Source organism: Nasonia vitripennis, chromosome 4 (genome assembly GCF_009193385.2).
Source record: "Nasonia vitripennis strain AsymCx chromosome 4, Nvit_psr_1.1, whole genome shotgun sequence".
In the NCBI taxonomy this organism is placed as follows: domain Eukaryota; kingdom Metazoa; phylum Arthropoda; class Insecta; order Hymenoptera; family Pteromalidae; genus Nasonia; species Nasonia vitripennis.
In genome coordinates, this window is record NC_045760.1 from 29,225,757 (window position 1) to 29,248,810 (window position 23,054).

Consider the following 23,054-nt stretch of genomic DNA (forward strand, 5'->3'; position numbering starts at 1 on the left):
ATTTATACACGCCACGCGCAAGTTGCGATAATGGAAACGAAAACGGCCCTATGCGCCACTTATCGTCGTTCGACGGGCACTAGAGCAACATTCGCTAAAAAAAAACCTACAAAATATCATCCAAACCATCTCAGCTCGAAAAATTCACATTCGACGTAGAACCGTTGAGAAGCATCTCTCTACCATCCATCAGGACCTCAACGAGTGTCATTCGCCATAAAAATTCCGCAGTTCCTCTCGTCACACACACACACAAACACGAACGCCAGATCCAAGTCGAGTGAGTGACGCTTTCGAGATGAAAACTTATCGAGGAGTGAGCGATGCCGAATGAAACACACACACACGGACATAACTCGATACGTATCCGAACTGGCGCGGGATGTCATAAGAAAATGTAACTTATATATCGAGAGTGAGAGAGAGAGAGAGAGAGAGAGAGAGAGAGAGAGAGAAGAGCCCCGACAGACAGCCCGCGGAATTGCGTTGTCTCGAGATATCCGCGAGTGGCTGCGCTGTACCCCTTCCCTCCATTTTTTCGCATTATTTTTCCCTCCCCCCACGTCAATCCAGCGTTCGCGCGCCTGCCTCCAACCCCTTTTTGCCTCTCGCGCTCTTTTTCTCCATTTATCTCCCTCGCTCTCTCTCTCTCTCTCTCTCTCTCTCTCTCTCTCTCTCTCTCTCTCTCTCTCACACTCTAGCGCCGCTCTTAATCCTTTGTCAGGCTTTGCTCGACCGACGTCACCCCCACCCCCTCTTCTGTTGTGGTGGCTTCACGCGGGCTGCTTTTCTCTGTGTTGTGTGTGCAGCGCGCACGCTCTGCATCTTTTTACGCTCGGGCTTTCTTTTTCAGCGGAGAAAGAGAGGAGCTATAACGCTTTTGAGCTTGCATCGCAGTATGGTAATAGGCTTCCTCGATCGAATTTGCTCTTTCTCTGCGGCCTGTACGTTCGACGCTACGGGGGAAGATTGAAGGGGGAGGAAAATATCTCGCGTGTGTGGAAGACAGGTGATCGTTGTATCATCGTTGCTTTGGGTATATAATTGCTGATTGGTCGGATCCGGTGAGGGGCGTGTGATGCGGAATACGTATACGAGCCGTCATGCCGTGATGGACCGTATACGTGGTATGTTACATACGATTGATCAGCTGGCTTTAGGATAGCCATCGGAACAAACAATATTGTAATCGGACAATGAAACGACGTTATGTGTATGTTGTATGGAACAGACTCGCATTGTTGTTTTTGACGTGCTATGCGAATGGCAAAAACCATCTCGTCGAATGTCGATACTGGAATTATTGGCAGCGAAAAATATTTACCCTTTTTGTATAAATAATAAAGGAGGCATATAAAGCGTGAAAGCGGAGGAGGAGGAGGAGAAAATCGAAGGCTGCGCGCGACGAGCTCGAGAAAAGAAATAGAGAGCGAGTAGCACAGTAATACGGATAAAGACGGATGTAGCTTGTTACGGGATGAATGAAAAGTTGTCAGGACGGTCCAATTAACGTCCACTCTTGGAGCTTACCCCCCTGGAAGCTTACAAGCAGACAGCATTCGCTCGCTTTTCCGAAAGACTTGGCTCCTAGTCTTCGCGTGTGTGTGTGTGTGTATGAAGCCCAAGTCCGCCGTCTTGTATGTATCCTCTTTTCTTGGCGAAACGCGGCTAAGTCAGCTGCTACTTTTATCGGACGCGACACGCAGACGAGCTCCGAGGGATGCATGGAGCTGTAAAGAGGATTGCCGAGTTGACAATCGATTTTTTTTCCTCTTCGAATGTAGACTGAGAGAATTTTTAGCGGAAAATCGATCGAGGCTTCCTGTTCTAACCACTTGCATTTGATGCATTGTTGTCAATAATGTATGCATAGAATAAATAGACTAAAACAGCTCGAAACCCTCGCAACTATACACCTCCAAAGTAACAGAGCAGCTGCAAAGAGTATTAGGGGCAGCAGCAGCAGCGCCGCAAAAAGCTACTGCTTCGCGCTTTTTTGCGCCGTTTTTCCACTATACTATACACGCGCGAACGAATACACGTATACACTCTCGCGGGCGGGAGAGAAGATCCTCTCGAAATAAATCCGCGGGGCGGAAACTCTTTATAAAATCGTTTCACTCGTTAGATAAAAGCGCTGAAGAGGAACGAGGCTCGTTAAGCAAATTAAATGCACTCTCCCTCTCTTTTCTACGCTAGAGCCATCCACTCGCTCCTTGCATGTACTTACAGCGCTCCGGCTCTCTCTCTCTCTCTCTCTCTCTCTCTTCCGTATAACTATATCCACGCATAAAAGGACCGCCCATTCTTTTCAGCCGGGCTGTTCTTAAAGCTCCTCTCGTGCGCCACTTCTTCTCCGTTATCTCTCTCGCTCCTCTCGCTTTGCTCCGAGTATACGACGCGAACGAATACACGGCAATTTGTGTACACACAAGGACGCGGCGATGATAGCTGCGCGAACCGGAAATCGCGGGGGCGAAGCTTTTGCGTTGAGATAGGTTTTTTGCTTGGATAATGAATTTTGGAGGTGAAGAATCATTTATTGTGGTGTTCCAATACTGTACTCACCAAACTCGTCAAAAGCACACAATAGCACACTCACCTGGAACATAAACGACAAGCATACTTTTATTTTTCTCTAACTGGCTATTATACTATTTATCAGAATACGCCAATATCTGCAAAAGCTTCAACTCCGCACGCCATATCGGCGTATTCTTACCCTACTTTTTCACTCTTTACGACCGGATACTTCGGCAAACTAAGCATCTTCCAAGTCCCAACGATCCGCCATCATAACCCACGCAAATCCCCCTCGCACATAACTGCGTGCCACACATATCCATACACACGCACACCTTATAAACAGTACACTCACGTGCGTCGCGCGCGCGCGCGGCCATTATTTATGCTAATAAAACGAGCCCGACTCTCACCCTCTCTAGCACAGTATGATATAATTCAAAAATCTCCGGACCGACTCTCTCTCTCTCGCGGCATTTATCTCACGCGCGAAATTGGGTTAGCTCCGGGACGACGAAGGAAGAAGCTTCGGGGCCCCAACGGGACCAGCTCTCGCTCTGCGTTGCGATGGGGTGAATTTAAACGAGCTATTTCTATCTTCCCCGCCCGCTCGCGAGCGCCAGCGTTCAGTGTCATTATTTGCATAACTCTCTCTCTCTCTCTCTCTCTCGCGCGAGCACTTTTTAGCGCGCTTTTTCTTTATTGTCGGCTCGTCGCTTTGATTCGGCTTTCGGCCTTGGATCGACCTGTTATTTTTTCGAGAGGGATCGGGAATACGACCGGTTCGTGTGTGCGCGCAACAACCGACTAATTTTAGTTACTGGCCTCCCTTTTCTTCCTTAGCGGCACAGCATCATCTCGCAGCTGACTTTTCGCTCGACACACATATCCGCCCACCCCATAGCGACGCGAGAAATTTACCGTCGGCGATAACGACACTCTCTCGGAGCGTAGAGCCTACGATTATCCGTTACGTATCTCTCTCTCTTGCTGGCAATACGCACCTATACACGCACGACGAGCGAATCAATATGGCGCACGTATGCGGCATAACGTAGGTCCAATGGAATCGCCTTCATTAAAGCGCGGGAGGTTGATGTACAGGGTAACTTAGGGTTACGAGCGTGATTTCATTATATGCCAGACACGCCTCGAGTGCGTAATGGCGATCCATAAAAAAGACGGGAAAGAGTGTGTGTGTGTGTGTGTGTGTGCGCGCAACTCGGCCGCTCGTTCAATTTGGAAAATTTTTATGGCCATACGGCGTATACACGTCGTGATGTGCCGCGTAATGGCCACCACACGCACAGTCCGCAGAGGGGAAGAGAGAGAGGATCATTTGAATGTCGATTGGCCGACTCTTGATTGGCGAGAGATTTTATTGCTCCATCGCGCTGTGCACTCGATTTTTGTTTACTCTCCTGCAGCGTGTGCAGTGCTGGGAGAGCGGATACAATTGATTTCGGTCCTTATCTTTGTGATGCGCGTGTAATATCTTTATCAAGCGGGTGGAATTTGGCTTCAACGTATGACACAGCTTTATTACAAATGAGAAAACGTAATTGACGATTCAAGCAAAATAATTATTTCTGCTCCGCATTAGTCGAGAAAAAAAAACCGCTGTCAAGTGCTTGTAATAGTGCTTGCAAGTGTATAGTATAATATACACGAGTTTCTTGGGGTTCACTCATTGGGCATTCTCGGTACCTTTGCCCGTTTTTTCGTTGATCTAACCTACACAGGCTTGAAGTGGACGGAAAAATACACAAAATTAAGTAGAACGTTTTTCTGCTGAACAGTGAATTATTATTGTAACACTTACCAGAACGTATTTTTTTTAATTTTTACGAAACTGAAATTTTACTATTCCAAAGCTTTTTCTAGGAGGAAGCGAAATATAAGAATAAAAAGCCGCAGAGACGACTCTCTTTGCTCGCGTCTCCGTAACGAGCTATCGTGATTACATCTTTTTTTCTCTCTTCTCCTTTTTTTCTTCTCTTCTCTCTCACCGAGACTCTCGCGAAAAGTGCATCAGCAGCAGCAGCAGCAGCAACTCGCCAAAGTTCAATCCCGCGTAATCTTATAATCATGCACAAGTTGAAAGAATGAGGGAGGCGCAAGAAAGTTTCGCTACGTGAAAATTTTTCCTCGCGGCCCTCGTTAGATCTTGCGGTGGCGCGACTATACGCGACGACTCGTTATGTATAATTCCTGCACCGAGAAGAACGAAAGCTCCATACTCGTTATCAGAGCCGAGTGTGTATAGTATGTGCGAGGGATGTTTTTTTTTTCGTCGTCGTGTATATCTTGCTTTTCTGACCCATTTGTGAGGTGTGGGTCTACAGTTGTCTCTATAAGAGAGTTATCTTGGTTTTGATTCAAAAGGCAGATTTTAATAAAATTTGGTGGACTATTAAATTTTGTCCTCTAGATGACTCAGTTAAATTTTTTTAACAGGTCGGTACATTGAAAGCAAGATATTAGTATTTTTGTTTGGGTTCTAATTCACAGGGTTTTATGGAAAGTCATGCTAATTAATGGATTTTACAGAACCTAAAAAACAGTTTGTAATACAAATTTTTAAACAGCAAGACAAATGTCTGAGGAATAATTATTATTTTCAAAATAACTATTATTGGGTACCTCATTAGTTGAACATGAAAATGGTACATTTAACTTCAAAAAATGATTCAAATCAGCTTGCTTATCAAACTTGATATTGATAATCAGTACAAATCGACATGTTATATTTGAATGTCTGATTCTTATTTAGTGTATACTGTTATCTGTACGGCTTCGTAAATGAACAAAATACCTAAAAAGTCCTCATTTTGACTATTTCAGTAACTCCCTTAAAAAGAAACATCATTAAAAGCATAGCTCTTTTGCACAACAAAAATGTACCTTTGTGTACCATCTCTCGCGTCGAAAATCGTCATCACTTCTACGTACTCCCTCACACGATAACACGCAAGCCAGTCCTCCATACGCACATACCACCGCGTTACACGCGCGCGAGAGGAGGAAGATCTCCCTCGCAGCGCGTAATTCCGCGCTTAGGTAGCGAGAAATATCGCGAGAGCGCCGCCGAACGGAATTGTTTCCTTCCAGCGCAGCGGCGCAGCATCGGGCTAATATATTCCCGCAAGCGCTCGGTGAGCGGCTGCTGCTGCTACTGCTGCAGGAAGACAGGGAGAATTTTATGGCTCGCGAATATCGTAGGTGTATATATATGTAGGCAACAGAACAGAGAGAGAGAGAGAGAGAGAGAGAGAGAGAGAGAGAGAGAGAGAGAGCCAGGAGTTCTGGCTAAAGTTTGCAGGTATACCTAGAGGGCTGCAGCTGCAGTACAGCGTGTGCGCGAGACAAACGCAGGATTTATCGAGGACGAGAGCATCCGTTCTTTTATACATCGGTACAATTCACGCCTCGTATCTTTATTTTTTAAGGTAAAATTACGAACTGCATTTTTTTTCTCTCACGTCGTCGTGAGTTGCAGTTCATTACCGCGCGAGAGTCGGAGGGCAGAGCAAAAAAAAAATGATTTATAATTCTCGAGGTGTAGTAACGAAGCAATCAGACGCTGGCTTTTTGCGCGCCAATTCTCTATATATAACTGCAAGCCCGCGGGAGAACCGAGGACGCGTCTCACATATGTCGCGCGGGAGGCAACGAGTCATAATATTGTCGGAACGTGTTCCCCATAAACTTCTCGACTGCCGACTTTTTTCTCTCTATATCTCCTTCGTCTCTGCTTTAATTTTTTTTTTTTTTTTAAACGAGCTTGACTCTCTAAAGTTTAAACAAACGAACGTGTACATCCCCTCATTCGATTAGAGACACTCGGGAGCAGCTACTATAGCAGCCCGGCATTCATTTGTCAATTCAACGAAACATTTCCCGAGAATACCTCGAATACCACCTCGACAATCTCCTTCAGCCCGGAATTCCTTATCCAACCCTTTCTCCTCCTACTCTGGCGATCCTTCGTTTGTAACCACAATCGCAGCGCAAAAGAAGAAGAAGAGGAGGAGGAGGAAGAGCAGCGAGAGAAAAGAATCGCAAAAAGTTGAGAATGCCACGCGCGCGAAAAACTCTCGGCGTCGATTCCGCGTTCGCGCATACAAGCCCGCGACTTTGCTACTTAACGAAGGGACAAAGTGCGGCGTTAGGAAAAATGATATCCGCGAACTTTTCTCGCTCGAAAAATTGAACGAGGGGGATGATCGGTTAAATAAAGAAGGAAGAATTTCGACTCCTGTATGTTATATTAATCTATAAAATACACACACGCCCCCGCGATATGCGCGTAACTCGAAATTATATCCGGATTCATCATCCCCACTGCAATTAAATTGTAAACCCGTGTGCGGTGTAAAAATTCATTCCGCAAACACGAGAGAGAGAGAGAGAGAATCGAATCCCCGTAGAGGCAATCGTAGAAAAAACCGGTTCGACTATTAGTTTATACACGAATGTGCACTGCATATAGCCGATTCCCAAAATATAACGAGGACTCGCTTTCGCGCCGAGGGAATTGCTCGTGAGCGAGCTATAGTCCGAAAATTGCGCCAACGTCGTTCAGCCGGTAAGCTCGTATCGATTAGTCACGCTCCATCGATCCCTCTAATAAATTAAACCGCACGCGGCGTGATCAACTTGCCCTACGAGAAAGGAGGGGGGAGGGGAGGGCACGTCCCATTCACGTGCGATAGAGCTGCAGCGAGCCGTGTGCGATCGTTACGCCCTAATTTGAGACGCGAGCGAGTGAGCGGGCCTCTCTCGTTCTCTGTAATTTTTATTGCTCAACGAGGGGATTCCGGCCTCGGCGTTATTCTGGAAATTAAGCTGAGAGAGATCGATTTGGATAAATCTTTGGTGATCGCTGCAAGGAGTTCTTTGAGTAGGATTTACGTTAAAAATGAAAAATTTAAGCTTGTTTGTTGTTTAAAACTTTTGTTATTAAGAGTGTCTTATGTTGAAAGTTTGAATTTTTAGCAGCGCCCCCACGTTACACCTCAATAATCATTAATGACTTAAACAAACTTAACAGTCAAAAAGTGGGTATTATTGAGTTTCAGCATGTGTAGTAGGTATCGAGTATATTATAAAATTTAATTTCTTGGATAAAAATTTAGATTAACATTTTATTTCGTCGGACAATTTCTAAGAGGCAGTGGCCATTTTGCTGACTACAATTTAACTGCTTTAGGTGCTTAATATTTTTTCGAACATTTCTTAAGTGGATGTCGTCACAAAAAACACTGTTTTTCTATCACATAAAACTCTTTGAATAAAGCTTGCAAATGAAAAACCGAGTCTGTAGCGCCGTAGTGTTAAGTTTAATGAATCGTTCTACCGAAAGAAAATTTCGATCGGACTTTTTGTTTTTCTAAAATTTTGAAAATACGAACAGATGTTTACGCGTACTTCGTCGTACGCATGCGATTGCAGCGCCAACTTTAAAATATAATTTTACATAAAACTCTTTGAATAAAGCTTGCAAATGAAAAACCGAATCTGTAGCGCCGTAGTGTTAAGTTTAATGAATCGTTCTACCGACAGAAAAATTTGATCGGACTTTGTTTTTCTAGAAGTTTGGAAATACTAAATACCCCCGACGACATCCCCTTAATACACATTGCAAGTGTTGAAACTCGATTTACGGTGATAAAGTTGGTCAATTAATTGTTATAAACAAAAAACGTTTCCTCCGCTAGGTCGCTCGAGGTGTGGAGCACTCTTAAAATTGATAAGTGTGCTCCTTGACGAAAATCACAATGGCACACATAGCCCTTACACTGAAAACCCCTTCAAATCCAACTTCAAAATACCGCCGCTCTCTCCAAGAAAATTCAAAGACTCGATAAGCTCTCGCGCTAAAACGCAAGAGAAAATCCGTCAATTGCCATGCGTAAACACGACACTCATATACCCCAGCAGCACCTCTCTCTCTCTCGTTCCTTTTTGCTCACAGCTCCAGCCGCGCTCACACACTATTAGCAATACAAGAGCAGTAATGGTGAATGAAGTGCCGGGCGCTTTAATAATCGAAGAGTCGGCCATAAACGCGGGAGAGCAGTATACGTAGCTGCTGCTGCTGCTGCTGTGTAAAGCCAGGCGTGTATAGCGAGCCAAGGGAAGGAAATAAGAAGAACCAGCCGCCCCCGCGTCAATGCACGAGAGGAAAGGACGAAAAGAGAAAGCGGCCGAGGGAAATGTAGCGGGCCGTAAAGGCCTTTACGAGCAATAGCGTCGGCGGCACTCTATATACGTCGTTTCACCTGCGCAGCTTCGGAACTCGCTTTCTCTCTCTCTCTCTCTCTCTCTCTCTCTCTCTCTCCTACTCACTTCTTCTTCGGGTATAAGAGCGGTGTTTCGCTTATACTCTGCACTTCCTAACGCGAATCACCTCGTTAATGCTAAATATATACATCGCCGGCTGACTCTCTGGGTATGGCTGTGCGTGTAGACCTCGAATTCTGCCGGCTCTTGTTTTCGAGAGACGCGATTTATCGATTGTTGAGGGGTGTATAGCAATTTGCTCACTCTCTTTATGCGCTTTTCTCCGAATCCATCGATTAAGCAACGATAGTCGACCGTCAATTTTATTAGAGTTGCTTCTATGTACGTCAATAGGTTCACATGGACTCGCTGTTTCACGTTACGCGTTCCTGTGTGCGTTAATCGAATTACGCCAATTACGGTAATCGTGCGTCGACTAAATGAAATTAAAAGTTTCTGAACCAGTATACCCTTGAAAAATTTGAGGGCCACAAAGCAGAAACTCCAGCACCGATATTCACCGTGTTTGAGTCAAACTCATAACTTAAAAATTACGTAGATGCGAATTTTTATACTTTTGAGATTTAAAAGGTCCACGAAAATTTTTGAATCTCGTAACTCTCCGACTAAAGCTCAGGTTTCAAGATATTTGGAAAGGAACTACCGCACGTATAAGACTTGATATTTTGAAGTAAGGAACCCATCAGCAAAGTTTCAACCAAAACCCTTTTGTGGATTCCTTGCTATAATAACAAACAAAGCTTTTTCCCCGCATCAAAAAGTACAAAACGCGACACAACAAAAAAAAGCCCAAAGCCGCTTACAAATAAGAGAAATTTCACGGTCGCTTGATTTTTTAAAACGGTAGATCCGTTAAAAGCACTTATACCTTTTCCAAATCCATAAAGCGTTAACAACAGCGCCGCTAATCTCCCTACAGAATATTAACCAAAGAGAAAAAAAAATAAAAGGAAAATAAGGGACAAAACTAGAAAATCTCAATGCCTCTGCAGATGGAGAAACAGCGCGGGCGCAGCAAAGAGAGAAGTAAAAGAAAGAAGCAAAAAAGGCGAGTATAGAGCAAGTGCCGGGGATTAATTCGGTCTCGAGGGCGTCACTAATATTCATTTGGCGCCCCCACTGCGCGACCCTGCTCACCTGTCCTCCATAGCGCGGCCTCGGCAAAGCCGGAAAACAAGCGCAAAACCTCCGAGCAAATAACTCAATATCGACGCCGCGCTCGCCTCTGCGCTACTACTGCTCTCTCTCTCTCTCTCTCTCTCTCTCTCTCTGCACTGGGGGGCATAGGTACAACCTCTAGCTCTGGTTACACATACACCCCCCCCGGAACTCTCTCTCTCTCTCTCTCTCTCTCTCTCTCTCTCTCTCTCTCTCTCTCTCTCTCTGCGGACGTTTTTCGCCTATAGTCGTGTGTGTGTGTGCTATATAGAAGGCTACGCTTGCCGCAATGTTGGCCGAGGAATTTTAGCTAAATCAGCGGTCGCTGCATACGTTGCTTTTATTTTCGCAATCACTTTGGATCTACTCCTTAATTTATTAAGCAAAAATCGAGTGACACATTTATGCCTCGACCATAGACACAGCTAGTCGTTCATTTCGCGAACAGACACACACACACACACACACAGAGCGATACGTCTGTGAGTCCGTCGTGGGCAATCAAATCCTCCGCACGTCCAACAAAGATCGTCCCTGTCGCCGCTGATTTTGTTGACTTTTCATTCGACTAATTGAGGCAAACTACGTCCATCCCTCGAGTTCGCCCAACTCTCTCTGTCTCTCTCTCTTTGTATACATATAGCGTGAGTCAACAGAGCGTCGATTAGCCGCTACTGCTTCTTTGAGGGCCGAAAGGGACGCTATATAAGCGCCGCTTATTATGTACGAAACGTCCATTTCTTCAACTTTTTTTATGACGCGATTTTTGTTCGATTCGCTCGTCGGGGGCCGTAATTAAATATTCAGAGCAAGTATCCTTATTATTAAAAATGACTAGGAAGCGAGAAAGAGCAATTTAATTAATTATCGCGCGCACAAGAGAGAGAGAGAGAGAGGCCCGTATAGTGTCGAAATTTTCCGAAGAGCTATACAAGCGCTATAAATGTAGGAATTTAATTTTCTCCGAATCTGCCGCTTCACGATAATATTACAACGCGTTCCGCTGTTTACAACAATCTTTGCAAAACGACGAAATTAAGAATCGCGCGATCCTAAGGAGAACAAAGGCGCCTCTCGTTTTATTGCGAGAAATTTCAATATAATTAATCGAAGAGCGTGTATAGGTCTCGTTATAAATTTTCCACGCCGGGCTTTCTATGCGCTACGGCCAGACTGCTGCGGAGCAGTTTAGAGAGCGCATTCGCTGATTACATTTTCGCTCGGCATAATTCACAATCAACTTATCGATTCTAAATGAATCCTCGCTTTGATTACTCCGCGCGCTCGATAAATAATTCAAATCACTGTGTAAACTTTCTGTACCACGACCACGCTCGCGATGATTAATTTCGGAATTCGAAATATTATACGCCAACGCAGTGTAGGCTGATTTAGGAAAAGAACTCGATAATGTATGCTTTGGTCATGTGCACAGAGGGGGAAATGGTAATGTAGGGAAATTTGTATACTGAAAAGTTGAGTAATCTGAAAATTGTTATTATCCAGTGGATACGGTCCAGTGGATAATTGCCAGCTAGCGTTTCTTCTTAGATTTAATTCTGTTTGAAATTTTAACAACATGAAGAATTCGTTATAAGAACATACATTTGATGAGCATTTTTTCTACCTTGAATCGCCCCCTCAAAAAATTAAAAATAAAGTAGAGTTAAAAAAGTATGCCTTTGTGAAATTTTCAAAAAAAAAATCCACACTAATTAAAAATGTTTAAGCTCTGGCTTTAGAATATCAAAGCCCGTAAAATTATAGAAACGCATGGTCCACATTGCGAAACTTTGCAGTAGTCCGTTTTACTAAACTTTTATGTTGCAAAGTAAATAATTAAATTTTCTAATTTAACTAAACAGAAGTATACATGCAAACGCAACCCTATTTCTCTCTCAACTAACATAAGCGGTCAGTTATACCAAAAGGGTAAGTCCAATCGGTATCGTACACTGCGTTCAAGAATCTTTCTATTTTTACCCTCCACTCACGTAGACACACACGCGGGGGGCGAGTTTACTGCGACGCGCTCGCGGTCGCGATTTATGTTTGCGGAAGGATTGATTGCGGCCGCGCACCGAACGGAAATTATTAGCTGCGAGTGGTAATTTCGCGATAATGGCTTGCGCACGCTCGGCTAAAACTGTCGAATCTTTAATAAAAAAAAAAAAAAAAAAAAAAATTAAAACCCGCCTATTATTTCCCCTTCCGTCGAGTTGATTCCTCCTGCACAGCTGTCGCGGCGCGGATTTTATTTTCCAAAAAAAAAAAAAAAGGAAACAAACCAGCCCAGCGAAGCGTACGTTTCATCCATCTCTCCCTCGTCCTCTCTTCCGCGTCGGGGCGCTCGCCCATCCCTATAATCGAAAAGCGCGCCAAGATCCACAGCTCGGATAATTTTTCGCGCGCGCATTTTTTAAGGCCAGCGTCGCTGCTACGACGATGATTTCTCGAGAGCGGCAGCGAGTCCTTTTTCACGCTCCAAAGAGCTTTTCTCTCTCCGCAGTACCAGCGCGCGCCAACTTTCGTAATCCTCGCAACTTTTCCGGCTGTACGCGACGAGAGAACTCGAGAGAGAGAGACGCTGCTATAGATATATGTGTGTATGCAGCTGGGAGATTCGCTGGTGCGCGATAAGAACAAAAGTTGCGACGCGCGAGCGTTATAATCACGGGGCGAACGAAAAAAAGAAGTGGAAACTCGTCGACACGTGTGAAGAGCGCATGTCTGGATGAAAATTTTTGACGGTTCGGTATGGAACGTTTCTGAATTGATTAATTAATTAATGCCCTGTGTATGTAGGAGTGTGTACGAGTGGATGATGTGTATAATACTCGTGGGAGCTTATACACAGGGCAGTGGGAAGGTCGAAGAAGAGGAAATATTTATATAGGTATATAGTATTATAGCTCGGAGTGGGTTGTTACCGGGAAAATGTCAAAAGCTGTGTATAAGCTTCAATTATAATTTATTAACTCCCCTATACACATTTGAATAAAGACCAAATCCGCGTTATTATTTCGAGTTCCGCGAAAATCCCTTTCATTTGCATACATGCACCAACGGTAGATCAACGAACATTAACGAAAGCTCTATATACCATATAACAGTATACTTTATGTAGATGTAATTCGAAGCAAACTAACCCGTAAGCCCCTTTTTACCAGTTGGTATAGCAAAAAGCGAAGTACACGCAGTAGTCTCGCCCCCCCCCCCCCAGAGAACATCGCCGCCGCGACGAAGACGCATTGTGCGTATACATACGTATATAACCGAGAGACGTAGACAAAAGTTTCGGATCTCCCTCGGCGCTGCTCCTTCTCGATTAATTTCCATCGATCAAACTAATGATTTTGGACTTGCCGCCGAGGCTCCCCCGTATCTCGCGTATAAACATATAGCTATATGCATCGAGAGACGCCGGCACGTTGTCAGGCCTACATTTGCGCCCGACGCAAGATTTACGAGCCTCCGCGGAGTGTGCTGGTTGACAAACTCTCGTCGACGCCTGAGCTTTCTCTCTGCTGCTGCTGCTGCTGCTGCTGCTGTGTGTTTGAGAAAGACGAACGAGTTTGTCGGTTGAATGTGTTTTGGAATGGATAAATTGATGTGTTGTTTTGTTTGTTGTCGATTAGATGACGGTGAGGACTGTGATCATCGCAGAGATGATTTGGTTTACTCGAGAGCTTTTCGTTTTTCGTTTTTTAAGTTCTTCGGTAGAACGATTCATTAACCTTAACACTTCGGCACTACAAGCTTATTATTTGTAAAAAGTTATGCGTAATAGAAAACAAATGATTTTAGCTACGACATATCAGCAGAAGCAAACGTGCAATAGAACAGACTTTAGAAAAACAAGCCACAAATCATAGAAGTATATAGTCGACGCTCAAAGCACAAATACAAGCTCGTATAGGTACATAAAGGTCGCCGCAGGGGGTAGTGCCGCCGCAGTAAATCGTCGCTGTCGATGATTTGTATACATCTACGGGGACTCTTATACTCAATGCTTGAAAAGAACAAATTCGTAGCGCACAAAAAGTCTGCCGTTTTTTTCTTTGCGTAACTTGTTTGAAAAAAAAGCATAAAATATATATATATGAATAATTATCTCGACGTCGTCAAAAGGATTACGGAGTTATTCTCAAACAGAAGTCGAACGTAAATCCGTCTCTGCCAGTTGGTGATCTACAGTTCTACTATACTTCGAAGGTTACCCCGCTCTCCCTCGAGATTAGCCCGGCGATAGTATGGACCGTGTCTCGCGCGGCTGTGACTGTGGCTAAGGGACTTGAAATATAAACAGCCGAGAAAAGACGTACTATATGTATAGTTTAATAATAAAAAAAAAATGTTAATGACTCGTCATATCATAGTATTCATCGATAAGACGGTGGTGCTAGTATAGGATACAAATAGTGTGGGGTTTGGTTCCAGCTTGAGTTATCCTACACTAATAACAAAAATATACCGCGAGAAAAACGCTTGTACAAACAGTCTAACAACGTGTCTCAAAAAAAAAGCACAATGTACACACAGCGAGAAAAAGCGCAGCCAATTTAATGCACACGGCGCAATTATCCCGCGGGAGCAGAAGAAACGAGATACGCCTCCCCCCGGAACTCGACTAATTACAAAAACACAGTCTGCCCCGAAGATATATCGCGCTCATAAGCTCGAGAAATCAAACAAAGAGATTTTGTCGCTGCCGAGTAGTCGAGTATATGGATAAAGTTTTCACGAGATTACCACCCCCGCTTGGACTAATTCTAGGGACTTTTTTCACTTTCTCCTATTGATGTGTGACAAAAGGGAGAGGAGGTGTAAGCAGTCGTGGCGTAATTCAGTCGATGAGGAACAAAGGCAGTAGTTCGCGTGTAGGCTTCTACATAGTACATATAACGCGTAAGCCGTCGTTGCTGGCGAAATGATAATCGTGGCGTGGTGGAGTTTGCGATGAGCAAATATGGATCATATATGTTCCACGTTACTCGCGTCCTTATTCAAATCGGCCTGCGAATCGCGAAGTGGAACTTTACGGTGTGGATGTAGTGTCGGTGACAAATAACCACCGACAGGCTTTTGGCTGATTAAGAGCTATATACTCAGATGGGAAAGAACTTGGATTAGTTATCAGTTGGTGTATTTGAAATTGTTGATTTCGAGAAGGTTTTCTTCGTACTCTTACCTTGGCTAAGAGAAATGATCTTTTTGAATCAAAATTTCTGCTATAAGAATTTTCTTTTTAATTTCTTATATCCTATGTAGGATTTTTTTTTATTAGTTTTCTATAACCTGTAGAAATACCCATTTTTATGTAAAAAGTTTGAAGCATAATGACTCTATAACCATATTCAAGATTATTACCTTTTGGTCCAAAAGAGCATTTCTGTCAGTGCAGCGCAGTGACTTTGAAATTCGCGTACGTCTGCATACGGAATCCCGGCAAAAAGTAGAAGCAAAAATATAATTCCTATAACAAGAGCTTCATCGTTATCCATTGTCATAAATCATGCGCCCATGCTAACAAACGACACACCGATAAATCGCAAATTGGTATACGAGAAAGCAAAAGAACACGTCGCGCATCAGGGACGAAAGACGAAAAAAGCTCAGCGAGTATACGATTTCGAGCTCTGCGAAAGCGGATTACGGCAATTACTGCGTCACGCATACACATGTATGCCGATACTATACACACATGTCCTACGCGAAAACGAAGCGACGTTTACTCTTAATTGGACGAGGATCGAGCGTATATGATAGATGCGTCAGTAGCCCGATGAATAGAACTCGTCGTTCTCGCAGAGCCAAGATCGTAAGCGCATTCGTATATTATACACTAAATGAATGGATCGTCGTTATGAACGTTCGGTACGTATACCATTATAAATACTATAGGAAAAAGCTCAACTTATCGTTAAAAGTTCTTCCGGAAGATTTCAATACGTATCTTTACGTCGTAATTCCACGTCGCAAGTCACTTAATTGGAATGTCGCGTTAGCGCGCTCGTCGTCGAGTACGATACCTATAAGGCACACCGCCACCTATATACGGGCCACTTGACGACGTAAACAGGGTTTCACGCCGCGGACGACGACGAATCGTCTGCGGCTTGGAATCTCTGGTATATAGAGTGCATAGTCGCGCTTTCGACGCAAAGCCGAGTTGACACAGTTCCCGTCAAAAATAGCGCTAGCATACTATTTTCGTATAGGCCCGCAAAGAGAAGAGAGTGAGAGAGAGAGAAACCGCGAGCGCGTAATATATAAATGCGCCAAAGACATTGCACGCTTCTGGCTTCTGATAAACCGACACAGTCTCTACTCTCTCTTTCTTTTTGCTCTCTATCTCGCGCCGTCTATTCTCCGCACTTGGTCGTGCACGTCTCGGGCAAGCGTGTTTTATTGGTGACCTAGTGCGGATTTGAGTCCGAGTGCGCTGTACCGTGTTAACCCGGAGTTTTATTCGATCGATAATATTTGGAGTGGATTTTAAGGTGGTCGGAAGTTGTTGTGGATTATTGCTCGTGTGTGTGTGTGTGGGCATGAGAATGCACGAAGTTGATATCTCAAATTAATGAGGCTAGTAGCAGTTAAAATGAAATAAAAGGATAGCTCTTTGTTTTGGATCATTCGGTATCGTGTGATTAAATTATGCTAGCTCCAGTTGATAACCTTAATGTCATTTGATTATAACACTATATAAATTAGTTGCAGTTGCAGTTACAGCATGGGTGGCCCAACCAGCCTGGTAGAAATCGATATAAGTTTAAAGCTACAACATACCACGTATTACTAGAGATGGGCGAAAAATAGGTCCATTTTTCGACCAGCGATGAAACGCTTTTTCGGACATTTTTTACGCATTTATTGGAGTAAGAATAGTCATACCGTATTACAAGGAATTTTCAAGCTTGTAAAAATAGATTTCATTGTCTAAAGCAAAGCACAGGTGATAGCTAGTTGATGGCTACGAAAGTACTACGCAAAATAAGTCGGGTCAAAAAAATGAAAAAATAAGAAAATCACGAATATCTTCGTATGTCGTGCTTGTATAACTCTAATTGACTATTAACTGTGTAAACCGTTTGGAAATCGATTAAAATCCGTAAGCCTCTTTAAAATTAGTGTACGACACAAGGAATAATATCAATACGAAAGATTTAAGGTTATGTTCATTCCAACAAATGCTCAAGAAATGGGAGAAAAAGCGTTTCATCACAAGCTATGACTAGGCTATTTCTCATAGCCATTTCATAGTTTACAGCCCATTTTAAATTTTCGAACTTCTACCAGGGCAGTAGGTATCAGAAAAGGCAGTTTTGGCATATTGGCATACCTCTATATCTACACTGAGGGAAACAAGAAAAGATCTATGCGCCACCTATCGTCGCCGCGAGCGACTTTTTAATCAACTCACATTTATCCTATAACTTGATCACTTATTTATATAAAAGCTTAAGCCTAGTCGTAATCGTGAAAGGTTAATTGTGCGCAAAAGTTGCACTTGCTAAATTTATACTAAATATAGAACCCAGTGTCGTTAGCCCACATTTGAAGTTTAGTTCGACTCAACCGAAAATTCTTCCGTCGACATAACGCAATAGTTGAATGACTGACCCACGATGCATACCATTCTTATATACTTCGGCAAATAGGCACTACAATTAAACTCTTCCCAAAAACTTGCGAGCAGTTCCACCGAAATTAATTCGATTCGCCGGCGCCTGCCAAAGTGTGCTTCAAAAGGATCAGTCTCGCGCGTCTGAAACTTGGATGAGCGCTGCACAAAGTTCGTTTCCGCGCGCAGACATCACACGCGTAAATACGTCATTGAATGCAAGCTTCTCTCTCTCTCTCTCTCTCTCTTCCCCACAGTTATAAAAGTAGATCAATTTAGCTGCGCTGCGTAAAGCGTTTAGCCACTGGTCACACAAAATTTACATAATGCTGCATGTCAAAGCAAACCAGCATAAAATCGACGTCACTTTCAACTCGTTCAAAGAGCGTCGGCGGGGTGCCTTTTAAACAAGGAAGCTGCAGGCCGCAAGTTCAAAGACTCTGGGCTATATGCTTTTCGCGCGCGAGCACAATGTACAGTGCAGCAATGGAATATAGTGCGACGTCGCTGAGAATTGAAAGGGACGGATTTTCGTCGAGTGGGAACTTTTAATACGGTGAAGGCAATTTTCGTCAAAGCAATATAATCCTGTGCGCTCGAGGGTTCTTAATTTCCTTTTTTAAAGCAGAGAGAACTTGTTTATGGAAAATACACGTACATCGCGCGGCCTCTTTAAAATCAATGGGAAGGAAAGGGAGTCGCGCGCAAGAGCATAGCGCGTCTTTAGAGATAACAAGGTTAAAGTCTACATACACAGGCTTTAACGCGACAATCAGGTTTTAATTAGGTTTTTAAAATCGCTTAACGACCTTATGCTCGCTCGCGAGGCTGGCTTAGTTTTTACGCTCGACCGAGTGAAAACCGAAGATAAAAAAATATATATGAAAGCGTAAAAGTGTGGGTATATAACGGTGTAGTCCGCGAGAGCTTCGAGTGTACGCGGCGCTGCGTAAAAGCTCGAATAACTGATACTATCGTGTTGCATAGTTTTTCATACGTGCGGGGCGAAAAATTGTTTTTCCAAATTACACGCGCGAGAGAGAAAAATATTCTCTTTCGCTGTTCTCCGAAGGAGAGCCGTTTCGCGAAACCGGAACAGGTACATTCGTTCGAATTTCATCATCTCCAAACACAAGGAACCGTCGAAACCGAACCGCGACTCAGGTGAGTAAAACACACCACCTCGAGAAACACGACGACGAAGCGAAAGAGAGAGAGAGAGCATCAGACGACGATTCGGAATTAAGCTTCGGCGTCTGCCGTGCCGAGAGCAGCCTGCTCGTTTATAACGTCGGCCGGGAATTAATAAATTGATAGCGCAGCTGGCATTTTGGCAAGGGAGCTCCATTAGACGCGGCATTTGGCACCCTTTCGTAATCCTCTAGCTCTCGGCACTACTACTGCTGCTGCTGCTGCTGACGTCATCGTAATTATACCTCTAAACACGCAGACGACGACGACGACGACGACGACACGAAATGGCCCACTGGCCGAGGCACGTCTGGAGGCCGTCGTCGTCGTCGTGCAGCAGACGAAATCGACGTAGAAGAAGACACACACACACACACAGACACACGAGGTGGGGAAGAAGCAGCGCGGCTTATCTGAATCACTCGGGAATTAGCACTTTTAATCCGAATAACGTTCTCGGAAATTCTAGACGTTTTCTCGTTCTGTTTCGGGCGTTGTTCGACTTTGGCGTAAATAAACTCGACTGCGTGCTACTGTGCGTTCGGGAAGGAATTCGTTTTATTTCGCTTCTGAGTGACTGCTATTGTGATTCGCAAATCATTCGAATTCTGACTTTAAACGATTCGCGTACGCACGGGCTCCAAGAAGAATTTCGAATTACACACCTGAAACGCTGCTCTCTATTTTCTAGTGGTTTCGAGAGAAAAGCATGTGTGGTAGAAAACTCACCGATTTAAATATCTCCGTTCTTCATAACAACGATCCCTCGTGAAGCGCGTTGATGACAGTCCACACGCAAATAGCCGTCATTTACCACATCGTTGAGCGTATGAATCACTTTTTTTTCAAAGCGCAGCAGCGCGCAAACGTCGATCTGTATATAGTCCCCGTCGAAAGCAACGTGTAAAAGCTCGACGCACATCCGCAATTAAAACTTGTTCCTCGCACGCGGTATTAACGAAAAAGGGCCTGGCGTGCAGATCTCGAAAGTTTTCACACGCGCCGAACGTTCGCGCACTCCAACACGCTACTTCAGCCCGACGACGACGCGTATACACAGGTGAGCTTGCAGTGCTACCGCGGAATTTCGAAACAACCTGCGCCGCCGGCCCTCTCTCTCTCTCTCTTTCCTCTAACGCATACACACACACACGTACGCGCAAATCCAAGCAAAAGTTCAGTCATCGACTATACCACTGGCGCAACGCGCACGCCGCCGCTATATTTGCGCTCCTTGGGACAACTCCAAGAAAATCGAGCCGCAGCGGCGAAACGTGTGCTGCTCGCTTGTACAGTGCGTGTAGATGTGTGTGCTTACACACGTGTGCGTGTCCGGTTGGGAACGTTAGGAGGGAGTATTCGCGGGTAATACCTGTACGGCTTGACTTGGGCTCTCTGGACGACGAGTTTTTCAAGCTTTTCTTTCTGGGTGTAACGAAGTTGAAAAGTAAGCTCACTGAGTATGTATACGCTGGAAGCGAATGCTTGTTTGGGGAAAAAATTAACTCGCATTTTATGCGTTATTGTGTATTTCCTGCCATCGCCGCCGCCGCGTTTTAAAAACAATGCTTCTTTATATGGACTTTGATGGGCTTTCTCTTCGGAGAAATATCCCTTGAAATATTTTGCATGAATGTAATTACGAAGCTAATTAATACAAAAGAAGCGACGAACAATGTCCGTGAAAAGAATAGATCGGTCAATCGGATGCAGGAAATTTTTCGATGGCAAAATCTGCTGCTACGTCATACGCATAGTTCTGTATATTATAATTTCATAGGAGAAGCTTTCAGCAAAGTCGGATAAAGAGAGGAGAGAAGAAAACTAAGCGGAATTGCTGTGCCAAAAACGCGGATCGACGTGTCGCGTCTCTCGTCGTCAGGGCAAGGAAGGTCACGAGCTTAACTCCGTGACTGGAGTGCATTAAGAGGCGATAGATCGGGTATAGACACGAAACTTTGGCTAATTCCACAACCTCGAGCGAAGGCCCAAAGGTGAGGAATCGTTCGAAGATAGTGAGTAGTGTTGACCAACTTTGAGTTCAGTTGGTGCCTTGAATAGTTTTTTTATCAATAGAGGCTGTTTTGCTTAATCAAATCCAGCAAATAATTCTGAATAACCCTCTGCCGAATACCATAGCATAACGAATATCTACTCGAGAATTTTACAAAAAAAAAGATATTAATCCAACCGTCCATATTTCCGAGCTCTTTGAAATCTCTGTCCTTCAAACAATTTGAAAAGAGATCAAAAGCTCTCGAGGTTCATTATATCCTGCGCATCGACTCTTCACTTCCACATTTGATCTTCTACTATTGCCTTTTTCAATCCATCCCGTCCAGTTAGTTTACCCTCGAGGTTAACATTAACGTAACTTTTTTTTTAAAAAACGCTCGTACATACCTTTTATTATCGTGAAAAAGTGGTGATTCAAAGAAAAAAACCTAATTAATCAATAAAATTTAAACGCATAATTACACTAAAAACGCGGGGGGGGGGGGGGGTAAGCGCACGCCCGAGTTCATCAGAGACAAGGAAAAGTGCGTGCGAGAAGCTTATAGTCTGCGAGTGACAGGAGGGGCACAAGTGACCTGCAGGTCGGCGATGCCGAGAGAGAGAGAGAGAGAGAACGCGTGCAGAGGACACCTCGTCGCGCGCGAAGCTCTGACGTCACAAGCGAGACAGAATTTGCGGTCACAGCTTCTCGGGGGAAGTGGCGTATATATCTAAAGGTGCGCGAGATCGAGTCAAAGAGGAAAACTTTCAATGCCGAGAGATTGAGTCTAAGGTTTAATGGTGGAATCGATAATCCTATATGTATATCGAATCGCTGCTTATTTCCGACGAACTTTGTTCGATTGCTATTTGCTTTAACGCCGCTTTGATATTATGCGCGGCTATAATTAGTTGTACCAGTTACGGAAAAGACGCGAGAGACGTCGTGTTATCGATTTCGTTAATCGTCGATGAATTGGAAGAAAAACGCCTGTTTTTATTTTTTACACCGTTTTTTATACGCGTTTATTAAACGTCATAAAAAAAAAACATGAATAGAAACGCTAGCAAATATTGAAAGGAAAGCAAATATTTTAGAGTCGAAACAATATTGAGTAACGCACACACGGGGTTTTATATATATGCTTTTGTTTGTATTACGGAAATTGAAATGGTATATACACGCAATAGAGTGCATCCAAACCCAATTCAAAATTGTTTTTGTAAAAACGTATAAGCAGCGCACAGAATGTAGTGAACGTCGATCGTAATTACAGTAAATCGAGAAAAATTTACAAAACCGAGCCCATAAGAAAAATCGAAACCAACAACAACCGCCATTTTCCCCCTACACACACATACAGTAAGACTCCACCATACACCCATAAACACAGCGTCATCGAACTTCTCAAAAAAAAAAAAAAAAACCCGTTATACTCAAAACACTTCCGCGAACGCCTAAAAATAAACACCCCATCGTCCACACGACGTCGAAAAAAAACCACCGCGAGATCACGTCACGATGGAAGCTGCAACGGCGCAGGTCCGCGCAAGAGCACACAGGTGTGCGCACGATGCCGAGGAGAAATAATCTCGCAACAAGCGAAGCATCATCATCACCGCACTCACCTCATTCCGCAGCGTGTATCCGTCTATCTCGTTCCATCCGCTGTCTTCCGCCGGTCCACTTGTCCAGAAAACCGCGAAAAAACAACAAACAAAGAAGAGGACGACGCGTTGCTCCCGAGCGAAAACTCGCGACGAACACACTCACGCACAGCATCCGCGCGGCGCTCGTTAAACGCACGCGCCGACTCTCCCTCCCGTACCTGCTCTTCTTCGGTCGCCGCGCATCCTGCACGTGTGTATATATGTGTGTGGGTGTGTGTGTGTGTATGCGTGTGTGTGTGCAGAAGGGAGGGAAAAGCGCGAAAATGGCGGCGACGCGCTGAGGTGATAGCGGCATCTCGCTCTTCATCGCGGAGGGACGAACGATACTCTCCGCGTCGGGTTCGAGAGGACACTGTTTTACCTTGCCGAACGCGGGAGCGGGTACGGACGCGTCCTGCCTCCGCCGAGTCACTGCTTCGAATGAGTAGCTGAGTGCAGTTACCGTTGGTTTCGAACGTTGACTGAAATTTTAAACTTATGATGGAAGATTGTTCGTCGCGATGAAGGACACTGATTGGCAGTGAAAAACTGTCGATGATTCGAACGAGTCTGACTTGAACGTTACTACTACTGAATAAGTAGT

The 23,054-nt window shown here is 44.3% G+C and overlaps 1 protein-coding gene across 2 annotated transcripts in view; it reads right to left on the minus strand.

Moving 5' to 3' along the window:
- LOC100123674 overlaps positions 1-22,990 on the minus strand; it is a 248,220-nt gene extending 225,230 nt beyond the window's left edge. For both annotated transcript variants that reach the window (XM_031930805.2, XM_031930806.2), the window contains exon 1: positions 22,430-22,990. The gene's annotated coding sequence lies outside the window, so the exon portion shown is untranslated. The remainder of the gene's footprint in view (positions 1-22,429) is intronic.
- Between the last annotated feature and the right edge of the window lie 64 nt (positions 22,991-23,054).